The sequence below is a fragment of the Cydia splendana genome, chromosome 26 (assembly GCF_910591565.1).
Source record: "Cydia splendana chromosome 26, ilCydSple1.2, whole genome shotgun sequence".
Lineage (NCBI taxonomy): Eukaryota > Metazoa > Arthropoda > Insecta > Lepidoptera > Tortricidae > Cydia > Cydia splendana.
In genome coordinates this window covers 812364-828284 of record NC_085985.1, presented here as the reverse complement: position 1 = coordinate 828284, position 15921 = coordinate 812364, and the positions used below count along the sequence as shown (strand labels likewise).

At 37.5% G+C, this 15921-nt stretch overlaps 1 protein-coding gene across 3 annotated transcripts in view; it reads left to right on the top strand.

Annotated features, from left to right (window-relative positions):
* The first annotated feature begins 515 nt into the window (after nt 1-515).
* LOC134803314 (uncharacterized) overlaps nt 516-15921 on the top strand; it is an 81342-nt gene continuing 65936 nt past the window's right edge. For 2 of the 3 annotated variants that reach the window (XM_063776097.1, XM_063776098.1), the window contains exon 1: nt 517-790. The gene's annotated coding sequence lies outside the window, so the exon portion shown is untranslated. Of the gene's footprint in view, nt 791-15921 lie in introns of all 3 variants that reach the window. The other variant, XM_063776096.1, reaches the window with a different exon arrangement.

Below are 15921 nucleotides of genomic sequence, written 5' to 3'. Positions count from 1 at the left end.
GTTAATTGAAAGTACCCTCATAAAATACTATAAAAATGTATACTTAGTCATGTTTTTTAAAAAACACAAGCATTTTACTTTCCTCGTATTCGAAACGAAAAGTAGAGTGTTTAACTCGGGTGAACGGCATCATTTCATCCCTTGGTTAACAATCTACTATACCAATAACTGTAGCAGATTGTAATTTAATATGTCTTATGCACTCCGCGTAGTCTCCTGAAACCCACCCAACAAGTTTTTTCACGAGTTTTACTCGAAAGTATTCCAGCCACTTTTACATCGTATCGTACGATACTCTTTACAACTCTTCAATACACCTAAATCAAACCAATTTAGACTTTAAAACTATGAGAATAAGATGTAAGTCAAACGCATTTGAATGATATGCCAAAAATCACCACGTTGCATTTTTATACGCAACTAGCTTTACGAATTTAAACTCTATGTTGTTTGTAATAAGAGTGTAATGATGTGCAGGGATGTGGCAGAAGCACCACGTTGCATACGTAGCGTGGTCAGTATCGGTCGGCAGCGGTGCGAGGAGCACGTATCGCCGCCATCTTGGATCCCGCCAAAACTTAACGCGGCAAACTTCGATGACAGAAAAAAATCGTTGAGTGACTTTTTAATAACCAAAAAGGTTTATAAAACAATTAGTGACTGTTAAATACGTGTAAAAAAATGTACATTATTTTTGCCGTGCGTGTAAAAGTGCATAATTAGTTTAATTTGTGTTAAACAATAATGGATCTTGTGCAAGCGACGGAACGTTGACCTTATTCCTTGACAGGTATGGTTCGATTTTTTGTTGCGTAACAGGTTTATTCGCAATCTTGCTTATTGAGCCGGTGACTTTTTAATTTTGAGCCAAGGGTGCAATCATTACAAGTTTGCCATGACTGGTTACATGTGGCATTTAATAAGCACGTCCCTTAATATAAGGGCGTAGCTATAGAAAATCATCATATCATTATTATAACGATAAATAGACAGTCCCAAAAAGGGTACCAAAAAGGTAGAGTTAGACCAAGAAAAGTCTGCAGCGATTTTGATAGCCCACGCAGTGCAAGTGTTATTTTAAACGTAAAACTTCTATGAAATTACTTATGACGTACCTATAAATAACACTTGCACTGCGTGGGCAATCAAAATCGCTGCAGACTTTTCTTGGTCTAAATCTAAGGAACTTACTTAAAGAAACTATAAAAAACATGATTATTATATTAATTACGATTTTAATAATTCTATGTTAATTAATAGTTAAAAAAATGACCACTCTAACCTACTTATTTTATTTATTTTATTTTAACGTTGAATAAGCCTAATAAAATATAAAAGAAAAACTAAATGGAAAATTACCGTGCAAAAATATCTTATTACAGATTTTTTTTTAAGTTAACGCAGGTAGCCCCCGGCATTGACAGACGGTCTTATAGCTAAGAGCGATCTCTTCAGCAAGATAACTGTTCCTGTAAAATATTGTAATTTATTGTTATTCACCGAACTGTGGCCGACGGCGGAACATTAAGGGGCCCACTGATTAACAGTCCGCCGGACGGTATCGGCCTGTCAGTTAGAACAAAATTTTGACAGTTCCGAACAACTGACAGGCCGATACCGTCCGGCGGACTGTTAATCAGTGGGCCCCTTAAGGCTGGGAGAAACTTGAAATTAATCGAGTATTTGTGTAGTTAATTATTTATTGTATGAATTTACATTACATTTAGATTTGAGCAAATAAAAAGCTAAATCTAATAACATTTATTGTCAGGTAACTAAGACCACTAAAGAACAACATACTACAGGGCAAATTCTCAGTATTCCGTCTAAAAATAAATATTCTTTTGTACACTAGATTATGTAGATTATGTAGGTGTAAAGTATTATTAAATACAAAAAAAACAATAGAGATACTATATTTTAAATAAATCTAATACCTTTAAAAGAGCAATTCTTGTTTATTTATAGGTACGATTTCGATGAAATTTGCTATCTGGGGGTTTACGGTGGCGATAAATCGATCTAGCTAGGTCTTATCTCTGGGTAAACGTGCATTTTGAGTTTTTACATGTTTTCCGAGCAAAGCTATTTCCCCCAGATATTTTATTTTATTTATTTTATTTCATTTTTTAGGAAAACTTACAGCTAGTGTAACAAGTTAGGTAATAACATAGAAACAGTAAGCCAATTACAAGTTTCCACAGGTAGAAACTGCGTGCGAACTTACAAATCTAATTATAATCTTGTTATTAAATTCAATAGGTATATATATTCTCAAATATACCCCTGACCTTATAGGTAATGCTGTTAAACAATTATGGAGGCGTAGATTAAACTTTATGCGAATTTTATTGGTTACATAAACTTTGCATAAACATTTGCTACATTGTAACCTTATTTGTAGCATTTGCGACCATACATTCTCAACGAACGGATCTTTATTTGCAAGTGCAGTTTTTGAAACTGTTAACCTTTGAAACCCCAGTTAATATGTATAATATATGTATAGTACCTATATAATATGGTGTAATCGACGCATTATCATTTGCGCAAAAATTAAAGTGGAAATGGTGTGGCCATACAGCACGAATGCATAAAGACAGGTGGGCAAAAATAACCACCCTATGGCGGGGCCCTGCGGGGACAAGGAATAGAGGGAAGGCTAAAGAAAAATGGCTCGACGAAATCGTGGCTACAGCCGGGCAAGACTGGTCACAGAAGGCAAAGGACAGGAAAAACTGGCTGAGTCTGGAGGAGGCCTTCACCCGAAGAGGGGTCTCTACAAAATAATAATATATATTTTTTTAACTACGCAAATCATTTTTTTAAACTTTTTATGTACCATGTAGAGAATCAATAAAGGCTTTTTATTTTTATTTATTTATTTACCTATATAATATAATATATAGTTATATATAAATACTTATAGTATACATAATCTACAATATGTAGGTACATAAAAAAGGGCTGATTAAAAAATTCTAACTTAGCTGGTCAAGCAGATCTTGTCAGTAGAAAAAGGCGGCAAATTTAAAAAATTAGGCGCGAAAATGGCGCGAAAGGATATAATACAGTAAAATTATACATTTTGCGTTTGCGTCAATAATATCGTCCAATAGAAAATTTGAATTTCGCGCCTTTTTCTACTGACAAGATTTGCTTGACCATCTTATAGGTACGAGTATAAACACTAAACAGAAAACATCTCTAAATCAGGAAAATAAAAATTAATAGAAATCGTAATTATCCGGAACAATTGACGTCCGTTATTTGTCTTTTAATTTAATTTAGGTTATTTTACAATATGGATATAAAAATTATATACTTCACGTACAAAAAATTATTCAAATTAGTAATGAATAAAGTGACTCATATTTAAATGTTTCCGATGATTTGTTCTTGTTGTTATTGTTTTACCGTTTCTCTGCAAGTGATAATTACTTTAATAGGTGATTATCTTAATGATAAGTGGACCACTTTAACCTTGCGTCTAAATTGGTTTGTTTTGTGTCTCCTGCACCTTTAGAAAATTATTATACCTATTATACCTAGTAGATGCAGTACTTTTTGTTTTTACTTATCTTATCTTATCTTATTGTTTTCGGGGGCCCTTGCAGATACACTTCGACACATATTCGACTTTTGTGCAAATACCCCCTAGAGAAGATCCGTCAACTACTCAAGAGCTTTTCCCAACATGTCCATGAGTTGGATGATGGAGCTCATGGGTAGCGTTTTAAAGTCCTTTGGTTCCAGATATCCTGCTCCAAAGTCCTTCATTCTTTGTCTGGCGAGGGCGTGACATTCACACATTAAGTGTTTCACTGTCTCTTCCTCTTCGCCACACATAACAATCGGTGTTGTCAGAGTGTCCCATCTTGGCCAGAATTCCTTTGACCCAGTAATGGCCGGTAAACACCCCCGTTATGATTTGGAGTTGTCTTTTTGTTGTTTTTACTTAACTGTTTTAAACGTAACGTACTGTATTAAACGTCAAACTTCTATGAAATTATGACGTATAAATAACACTTGCACTGCGTATGCTATGAAAATCGTTGAAGACTTTTGTTGGTCCAACTCTAGATAGGTATGTAACACACACGTGATGAACAGGATACCCTGCATTCCATATGCACACATATATGGAATATCCCATAAGAATCGTAAGCGCTAACGATTCTAGGTAGAAATTTCTATCAGGGATGCAGATATTTAAAGGCTCACATCCGCGGATGCGGATGCAGATATCAAGATTAGGTACTTAAAAAACGACAAATGTTACATTTTTAGTAATTTTTATTTAAAAAAAACGAAACGTTTAGTATTTGAGTAAGAATATATTAGGTGCGTTATATTTTATAAACAGTAAGTTGGCCGACTTTTCTAGATCTAATCGATTTCGTTATAGGTAATGACGAAATTACCTAGCACTTACGCCGCCGCTAAGACGTTCCTGGTACCGACTTGTTCCACATCCGCATCCGCATAAGCTCCGCATCGATTTTATGCGGATGCGGATGCAGATGCGGATGTTGAAAATAATGCGGAAGTTCCGCGGTTGCGGATGCGAATATTCGCAACATCCCTGATTTCTATGCCATTTTATAATCCAATGTGCAAGTGTAGTCAACCTATTAAGTGTCAATTAATTTCTATATTTACCTTAAAGCGATTCTCACCTTTACCGCACGAAAACTGGTATAGCAATCGCTGAAGTTAACTGCTGTGGTTAAATTTATTATGCAATTTGTTAAACAATCAATAATCATTAATAATGTTAAACATATTTTAATAAATTATCTAGAAGATGTAGTTGTAAATTTATCGCATTATTAAATATATTGACAGTTATTATCGTAATAGTTTACTGCATGCATAATAATTTAATAATATTTAAGATAAATTATATCCGTATTTGATATGATCAATATTTAGGAGGTACTAAAAAGGTCTAGGAAATTATGCTGGCGGTAAAAAACGACCGGGTTTTGTAAATAACTATTTAGTATAAAATATATTTTGTACATAAGTACATCATTCCTGAATGTCAGCTCATTTCGTTCAACTTAAAAAAAATATTTTACTTTAAATCCCTAAAAAGAATTGCCTCCAAACCCATCATATTGTACTCATTACCTGCAAATCAATTAAATGATATAATAGCCAGCATCTAAATACCTATGCCGTTTAAAAAACAACCTTAATATTTCACAAGAAGATTTAAATTAGCATAATCTCAGAGACTCATACGCAGTTTTAAAAACGCATTTCATCCGGGATACGACCAACTTAACTGTAATTTACTGAAGTTCTTATTACATTTGCAATAAGTAATATTTTGGATTGTTTTAGTGTTTGGTTAAGTTTGTAAAGTCAAGTGTTGTGAAGGGGTGTCATGTCCGACATTTGTGTTGACAGGTGTATTAATGCTGTAATGGGGATTTAAATCGTGTTTATAAAATAAAATACTAATAAACTTTAATTTCACATAGCCCGTTGCCTGAACCTAGGTCTCGTGCATCCTTTTTAGGGTTCCGTACCCAAAGGGTCGTCCGTCCGTCTGTCACCAGGCTGTATCTCACGAACCGTGATAGCTAGACAGTTGAAATTTTCACAGATGATGTATTTCTGTTGCCGCTATAACAACAAATACTAAAAGAATAAAATAAAGATTTAAGTGGGGCTCCCATACAACAAACGTGATTTTTGACCGAAGTTAAGCAACGTCGGGCGGGGTCAGTACTTGGATGGGTGACCGTTTTTTTTGCCATTTTATTGCCGTTTATGGCATTATGGTACGGAACCCTTCGTGCGCGAGTCCGACTCGCACTTGCCCGGTTTTTTAGTAAGTGGTGTCCAACCGAAACCGGTTTTTTTGCCGAAACAGAAACTTCAGTTGATGCATACTATTTTTTAGTTCACTAGCTGTTATTGCTCTTATTCACAAATATTCTGCTAAAATATTATGATAAGAAGGCCGATTCTGTTATGATTTTGATCTTGTTTTGACACGACCTCGCCATTGTCTTTCATTTAGCATAGCACACACCAACCAGCGTGAGCCATCTTCATGGTCGTATCAAAACCGTAAATCGGCCTCAATGTTACATACAGTCGCCATCAGATATAACGGAGCGGCCAAGGTGTTCACAATATCTGAACACGCGCTCTAACGCCTTGACAATAGAGGCGTGTTCCGATATTTGTGAGCACCTTGGCCGCTCCGATATATCTGATGGCGACTGTACATATATGTTTAGCTATAGCTACGATATTGTAATATTCTGTGAAACATCATCTTGGTAGCAGTTTCGGCGTTTGCAATGGACTTTCATTCAATATTGCCGACCTGGTTTATGGTTTTTTTGTTTATATTTACGAATAAAGCTTATTCAAATTGAAAGTAAATTTAAAAGATAAATATTAAACATTACAAAACAAAAAATATAAAAAACGGTCATTTACCTAAAACAGATGCGTACGAAGATACAACCAACAGACAAGCAGACGGGCAGACAATGGAAGTTTACAGTGGGTCAAGCAAATCTTGTCAGTAGCAAACGGCGGCAAATTTGAAAAATCGCGTGTTAGCAACACTGTGTTCGAATAATTCGAAAATCGCGTGTCATCTGTGTTTTATTATCTGTGGAATGTGGATCGCGAATGACAGCCATCATCTTTGTTTACATTCTGAATCGATTCTATTTCAAGAGATATTTCTGCTGTGTCACCATCAAATACCAATATATTAAATAAGATTGTGCTTAATTAAAGCTAAGATGCCTACAATGCCTACAGTGCCAAATGAGAAATCTAATAAAATATTAAAATCCAGTAGTAGGACATCTACCTGCTGAAGCAATGATTTTATTCATACATTCTTGTTTAACGGCATAGTCCACTTCTAATTTTATTTTGAGATCTTCAAATTAGTTAATCATTTTTATCAACATCACACACAACTTTTAAATTGTCCGTCCATACCTATTAACAACTATTAATAATAATTTCAAACATTTTCAATAGAGAATCCGCGAGTGACAATCTGACAATTTGAATTGACGGGCGCGCTCAGCGGAAAAAAAAGTTTTGGTTCGATGTACATTGTACATTGCTGCTTTTCTTGGCGCAATACTACTCTTTGAGTGTTGCCCTACTTTAGTTTGCTTTACATTGCTACTGACAAGATTTGCTTGACGCACAGGTTACGTTTTACCTTAGCAGGGGGGCGAAACTGATCCTTTCGGGCATTCTCGGCTCCATTCGGCTCAGCATTGCCACAGAATAAATAATAGTTTAATAGTACTAGGTACCTTCTGTACCTAGTACTATTAAACTATTATAAGACTCACTCTCTAACAAAACGCGTCTGTTACGATCAGGACAGATATGGCCGCTAGGTGGCGATAGCGCCACGCGCGGCTTATGGGTAGCCAACAATATTGGTGTGGAACGGATGTACTTTTAACTACCTGTAGCAAAGCGACGAAATCGCGGAGTGAGCCACGCCTGGCATTGCTCCGATCCATTACATATTAGGGTTGGCACAACTTGACGTCCTTTGTGTATAGCTGTTTACGACCACAGATAAGGTAATGACTTGAATTTTGACAACTCTAAATAGCCGAAAGGGATAGTACAAAAAGAAAGGGACATCATGAATCGTTGTTAAACTTCGGTTTTGTAGGAAGATTCTTTTCTGTACGGCAGTACTATTACTTATTCAGAGAATTAGGGTTGATTTAGACGGCGGGCGAACTCGCATGCGATTTTAGTTACATTGCGGACTGTTGGTTACGTCCAATTCAAACGACCGATCAAAAACCGCAAAGAAACTCGCATGCGAGTTCTCGCATCGTCTAAAATGAGCCCTTAGAGATATGGAGCAGATACGATATATTCAATTAGGCGATTACTATAAGCACTACGCTATTGTAAACAATGATTAGCGATTACTTAAGCAACATGATAATGAGTGTCGACACAATTGTAGACGGGACCTCGGTGACCGATCATACGGCCACTAAATTATTTAAACAATAAACTGTCTCAATGAAACTCACGACGGAATATGTATAGACGAAGCTCCCAGTATGCCCAGGGGCAGGAGGCCTAACCAAGGTGACAATCGTTGACAGAAAACGCCAATCGAAACTTAAATAATAGAGATGCAACGGATAGTTGTTTGGCCGGATACCGGATATTCGGCTTGACCATCGGCCGAATATTCGGTATCCGGATGCCGAACATTTCGGTTCTTCAGGTGTGCATTGTGCAGGTTTTGACGTTTTGACCTGTTCCGTAGTTAACGTTCGCGTGGACTTATTTCTAGGTTTGAAATGAGTGCGCGTGCAAGTGAGTGGAATCTTTAAATTGTTTTAAAATAATAAACGAGTACGATTATGACCATGACTGTTTCATAAATCGAATTTGTTTACTCCGAAATCAAGCAATGTTACTATCCGGTATCCGGCCGGATATTAAAATATTCGCCGGATAGGCCGGATACCGGATAGTAACCGAATATCCGGTGCATCTCTATTAAATAACGCATGGAAAGTTGGAGTCACGTAACTTTTTTGTAGCATCTGTCAGTTTTGACCTTTCGATAGGCGTTAGTCGATGTAAGATTGTCATCTTGGCTAAGCCCCCAGGGGCCTATTTCACCACGGTGACTGACCACCTGAACCTAACAATTTACTGTCTTTCTGGGTCAAGTACGGACGGTACTATGGATGGTAGAGGTATGTATCAAAAACCGTCAAAAAACCTTATAGGTGGCGCTACAATACCTAGAATACTTGATAAAAAATTTCAAATCATTGACAGCGCACTTCACTCCGTCAATAACGCCTACGTTCTTAGCTACTCTAGCGCTGCTCTGGAGAGATTTGGAACTGTTATTTACAGCTGACTGCTGGACACTTTTACAACTGTTCTAACATAAGAGATTTCGTTCCTTTTACTCTATACTCCATGGACGGTACGAACGATTTGTCACTGTTTCACCATGGTGACACCAGTGTGGTGACATTGGTGACACCATGATAACAGGGGCCAGGTAAAAAAAGTGACATGTTGTTGACGTCCGTGTTGTAACAAACATCACCTGATAAATAAGTGGGGATCATTAAAGATGGGACAACAACGACCTCTGCCGGGTAAATACGGCGACACAAATTATCAAATTACCTTTAATTATAGTAGAGGGCATGGGGGGCTGTTTGAAAGAAAATAACTTCTTGACATCATATTTCAGATAAATATCTTCTACGATACTTACATAAAGTCTATCCTCCTAAGACAAAGAATAAAAATCGAAATTTCAACCTTATTGCGTCAAAGCTTTTCTTTCGGGAGGTTACGCGATGCATTTGGTTTGGTTATGAATAAGGTTCATAATTGTTTGTTTTATATGTACTATGAAAAGGACAACAGGATAATTGAAGCCAGAATAGAAAAACAGAGAGGCAGAGGAAGATCGAGACGTGCGTATTTGGACCAGGCCCCTATTTCACCACGGTGACAGGTGCGATAATTCGACAAATGTCACTGTTGCTGACGTCACAGGCATCCATGGGTTACGGTTACCGCTTACCATCGGGCGGGTCGTATTCCTGTTTGCCACCATCATTGTATTATTTAAAAAAAACTTTATTATATTGGCAAAAAACAGGTATTTCTCTTGCGATGTTTATGATGATAATGATGACAATTGTCACAAGATTTAAAAGAACTTTCGGTAATTCTTGACAGCAAATGAGTTCTGTGTCGGAATTTCGTGACAATTGTCGTGTTTCTTGTGACAATTGTCATTAGCTTCGCAAAATAAGTACTTATTAACTGGCGATATAGTGGAGTTTTTTTTTTAATTAACATGTTGGTGGCATACAGGCATACCGCCCGTCTGATGGTAAGCGGTTACCGTCGCCTATGGAGGCCTGTGACGTCAGTAACAGTGATGTCGACAATTGTCGCACCTGTCACGGTGGTGAAATAGAGGCCAGGCCTAAGAGAAAATGAACGTAGTGACGTATCAGGAGCTCAAAACAGTGGCAGAGAGAAGAACGGAATGGCGATTACTCCACCGACAAGAGCCAGGCTCTTAGGAAAAAACCGGCCAAGTGCGAGTCGGACTCGCGTTCCAAGGGTTCCGTACATTAAGTCCGACTCACGCTTGACTGCATATTTCTAATAGGTTTTCCTGTCATCTATAGGTAAAGAACTATTTTGTGTATTTTTTTTTCAAATTTTAGACCCAGTAGTTTCGGAGATAAAGGGGGGGCGACAATGGTAATTTTTTTGCTATTTTCTTAAATAACTTCTAACCTATTTATTTTAAAATTATAATAAAAATATATTTGAACATCTCAAAATGAGCTCTTTCATTTGATATGTAACACGATTTAATTTGAAAAACATTATTTTTTAACTTTCTTATTTATCCCCCAAAAGTGGCCCCCGTGTTTAAAATTTCTTTTTTTTACGTTACATGTCCGTCTTTGGGTCACTAATTTACATATGGTACCAAATTTAAACTTAATTGGTCCAGTAGTTTCCGAGAAATAGGCTGTGACAGACGGACAGACAGACGCACGAGTGATCCTATAAGGGTTCCGTTTTTTCCTTTTGAGGTACGGAACCCGTGTCTGGGCTATAAGTAGTTGTTCTAGTTCGTTGGATTCACCCAGATTTAGCAACATTCCCAAGGTAAAATTACTGAAAACTTTCATGAGAAAATACTCATGTAAGTTTCCAGTTAGAAAGTTCCCGTTCAAATTAGGGATTATTCCTCAAATGTTTTTAACTGTTAACGACTGATTCATTTCACATTTGCGTCACTCATTGGCGTCTATTTTAAGTGTCATAGAAATAGAAACTAACTGTAAGAAGGTTTGGCAATTTATTTAAGAAATTTAAATCAGGCAACAAGGCCCATATTACAAATACCTTACAGACTAACATACATATGTATTTTATAAACTTAAAACTAAACACTATTTAGTCGACAAAACGGCGTGGCTCCGTTGCATCGGCTGCTCTTGTGTCGGATTCGGCAGTTTGCCCCGGAACCTCCGAAACACGACACCACAAACGTGCACAAAAACAAACAAATAATAAACGTCACAATAAACGTGCAGAAAAAACCTAGAACATTACATAGGAGCTTTGCAAGTTTTGAAAATTGTCTTTGGATAGATATTAACCTACCTACATCATGGTTAAATTAAATCTTTTCCAAATAGTTCACTATTCACCTAGATTTCGGTGACGATGTGTGATTAGCACCGTTCAAACAGTTACCTACTCGTTCCACTACGTCACGTCACCTGATGTCCACGTCAGTGATAATCGTGTTATGGGATTGTGACGTAGTGTACTAACAAGATGCCGTGTCGGGCCGAAAAGGGGGAAATGTTATGAAACATTCTTTATTATTAGGCTATTATACATATACGTGACGACATACGGAGCCGAAACGTGGACACTCAAGGTAGGACTGGTCCATAAATTCAAAGTCGCTCAGCGAGCTATGGAAAGGGCTATGCTCGGAGTCTCTCTGAGGGATCGTATTCGTAATGAAGTTATCCGTCAGAGAACTAAAGTCGTCGACATAGCCCACCGGATTAGCAAGCTAAAGTGGCAGTGGGCCGGTCATATACGTACAAAACCTACCTACAAAGAATATATGATATCCAACTAAGACTTATTAAAACCATAGTACCATATAAAAAAAAAACCGGGCAAGTGCGAGTCGGACTCGCGCACAAAGGGTTTCGTACCATAATGCAAAATACGGCAAAAAAAAAACGGTCACCCATCCAAGTACTGACCCCGCCCGACGTTGCTTAACTTCGGTCAAAAATCACGTTTGTTGTATGGGAGCCCCACTTAAATCTTTATTTTATTCTGTTTTTAGTATTTGTTGTTATAGCGGCAACAGAAATACATCATCTGTGAAAAATTCAACTGTCTACCTATCACGGTTCGTGAGATACAGCCTGGTGACAGACGGACGGACAGCGGAGTCTTAGTAATAGGGTCCCGTTTTACCCTTTGGGTACGGAACCCTAAAAACTAAGTACAGAGAGAACTATGCCCTATTGTTTAAATACTACAAAGTAATGAATGTATTTGATAAAGTTGATGCAGCAATCATTAAAGAACAATCTCATCAAATAACTCACTTGCAAAAATTAGAGAGATCTAATAAATTGCGTCAACTCCAGAATTTACCAATGTACACGGTGACAAAGGCAAATAATGTATATTCCAAAAGAACTTGTTGGTATATTCTCCCAGATACATTAAATAAATTACCTAAGGAATTAGTACATATATTAGAAAATATAAAACCATCGCAAGTCAATAATATTCTAAAAGAATATTTCACAAATGACAATGCTCTGGCAAATATACTGGCAAACAAACTAAAAAAAAACCATTAGCTAAATTAAGGTAAGTAGATATTTGTTTATATTCTGAATTAGTTAGGTAACAACAAAACGCGAGTTTAGTGACCGCGCACATAATCTCATACTAGAGATTTTACACACATATGTATGTAGATTTAAGTACTTTTTTTTTATATTAGCCGTAGAACCGATAACCGTTGGGGTAGACGAGTTCTCGAGTGGAGACCGCGCATCGGAAAACGTAGCGTAGGACGCCCTCAGACTAGATCAGATCCTCAGAGTTGCCGCAAATCGTGCTCAATAGCGTGCAATAGGAGAGGCCTACGTCCAGCAGTGGACGAGAGTAGGCTGATGATGATGATGATATAATAAGAGTCACACAAACCCACCGCCAATAAACCGCTCCCATACAATCGAAGATACTCTTTCATTTTAAAACGACATGCTTAAATTACATGATTTTGGCTCCTTCACGGTTATTCAACACATTTGAGTAAATAGAGTTTTTGTGTACATTGTATACAGACGTAATCTACTATGAACACAAACCACAAACCTTGAGAAATGATGTTTTCATTTATCTTTTATCAGTTGTATCAAACTCCATCAAACTCTGTTTCTGAAAGGGCACTTAACATTTGACATGACGTTATTAAAAATAATAAGTTTTTGGCAAAAATTTCATTTTTGGTACAAGCTTTTATCGCTGACTGTACTTTTCTTACGACAGACAACTAATACTCATCGAGACAATTCTAAAAACCCCTAACACAATTAGGTTGCGTTGTTTCATCTCAGAGTTCCTATGGCCACCTCCTGTCTCCATCATCAGATCAGTTCGACAGTACCATATTATTGTATTGTCATCAGAACTACATACAGCTGCCAATTTTCATGACGCTACGATCCTTGGAAGATGGTTAAATTAGTTACCTTAGATTCCATAACGTAGTGATTTAATTCTCTTTGGTTACATACAGGTCGACCTAATAAAAGCTTGTTAAAAATGTGGTTGGACTGCAAAAACTGCTAGGCTAAGGTGAGGCCGACCAAGACACGTCAACAGGTATAACTCAAAAACTACTGAACAGATTTTCATGCGGTTTGCACCTATCGATACAGTGATTCTTAAGGAAGGTTTAGGTGTATAATGTGTTAACCCGTGCGAAGGCAAGTAACTTATAATTTAATTTATAATTTCTCGAAAAAACATGAACTTACTAATAGTAGTAGCGACAAGCGACATCGGTTTTTAGTTCTCCCACTACGCACTTCGCAAACCTTTAGTAGGGCGGCGCTGAAAATAGACATATATCTGTAGTAGGGCGCCGATATGTCTAGTAAACCCTGACTGCAGCCGCGCCAAAACGGAATCTATTATTATATGTCCGTGACTGCTGCATGTAGACTGATAACCCATTAGTGGCTGACGATTTAAACCTATAATTTGATCGAGTGCTAACATAATAAGGTTTAACAATAAATTTACCGACATTTAAAACAGTATGCCACCATTTAAATCATCGGGACATCGAGCTGAGTGAAGGCCTGTCCAGACTGGAACAATTTGTCGCCAATCTGATTAAATTGTTCGATCAAATCAGGTGGTGCGACGCAAACGCCAATTTGGCCACTTTCACCAGTTTTAAATTTATGGTGATATTTGAAAGAAAGAAAGAAAACACATTTATTTACGTCAACCAACCAGTTAAATTACAAATTTTACATAGACATATAAGACGTTAAATAGGACCCCCATTGCGTTTTGTCACCTTTTCGATGTCTTCAAATTCTGAAGAAAACTGTAGTGTATTATTTGTAGGTGACCATTTCAACCCTAGCACTGTTGACTGCTTGCAAAAGTCTTGTGGATTATTTTGTACGCTATCGATATTGTCGAAAATGTCTACGGCGTTTGTTCGAAACTTCCTCAATGGAAATCCCGCACGAGACAATTTGAGCGCTCTACATTAAAAAAGGCCTCAAACGCGAATACTATAGCGTCACAAATTGGTATTCTTGCGTTCGCACCCCATTTTATCGGTAATATCGGTCATAATCAGCGGTTGAATTCGGCGAGCCAAATTGGAGTTTGCGTTCGCCCGGCCTGATTTCATGGACAATTTAATCAGATTAGCGAAAAATTGTTCCCGTCTGGACAGGCCTTCAGTCAGCTCGATGTCCAGATTTAGATGTCGACTACGACTACGTTTTGGTAAGAAAACTGATGTATGGAGTTACCACTCTTTCTTTACTTATATTACTCTATGGTTAAACCAAGAAAAGTCTGCAGAGATTTTGACAGCACACGCAGTGCAGGTGTTATTTTAAACGTCAAATTTCTATGGAATTATGACGTATAAATAACACTGGCATTGCGCGTGCTGTCAAAACCTCTGCAGAGTGCAGACTTTTCTTGGTTTAACTCTTATTTTATTTCAACACCTAATTAAAATTCTCATAATTATGCGTGACTGAAGAAATTCAGTATGATGGTGTATGAGCTGAGAAACATTCGAGAATAACCCGTCTTTATGATTGGCCTTGCTCACGCGCATCGATCGCGTTATCATATAAATAAGTTCAAGTTCAGTGCCGGCGGCGCTGCCAATTCACAGAACACATTTATTGTGAAAACGCGAGTACATACGCACTTGATCTATGAAAAAGGTGGGATGAGGATGGACTGTATTAAAATGATAAGCGGGATTTTACCTTCGATATTAGGCGGCCCTGGATAGAGTCAAATGGAGAGAGCTACACCGACAAGAGCCTAACTCTTAAATCTACGACGACGATTAGCGAGTGTATTTAATTATATTTTAGTATTTACAAGGATCACAAAAACAGCATTTGCCATCAAGCAATGAAATCTAAAAATCTAATATGTCTGTTTCTTTTTTAGGACAATTTTGAATTTATAATAAGAAAGAAGAATAAAGAATTAAAGACTCACACGCAGTGCAAGTGTTATTGTAAACGTCAAACTTCTATTAAATTATGACGTGTAAATAACACTTGCACTGCGTGGGCTATCAAAATCGCTACAGACTTTTCTTGGTCTAACTCTACCTAATAGCAAAGATACATTGACAATTTCGTGCTTCGAATTTGACAGGTAAACACGATGGCGCCGTACAGCTCCGTACATTTTGCAGTAACTCTGATTGTCAAAAGTTGACGTTTGACAATTCAGTGACCGCAAAATAAATGACGCAGTACAGCGCCATCTTTTAGTATTTGGTGTTATGGCGGCAATATAAATACATCATCTGTGAAAATGTCAACTGTCTGGCTATCACGGTACATGAGATACAGCCTGGTGACAGACAGACAGACAGACGGACATCGGAGTCTTAGTAATAGGGCCCCGTTTTTACCCTTTAGGTACGGAACCCTAAAAAGGAACCCTTATGGTGCGACTCTGTCACATTGCTAAATATATCGGGAACTTATCTGTCGGTAAGTAGGTTGAAGATTTATGTATCATGTTCTTCATTTCATA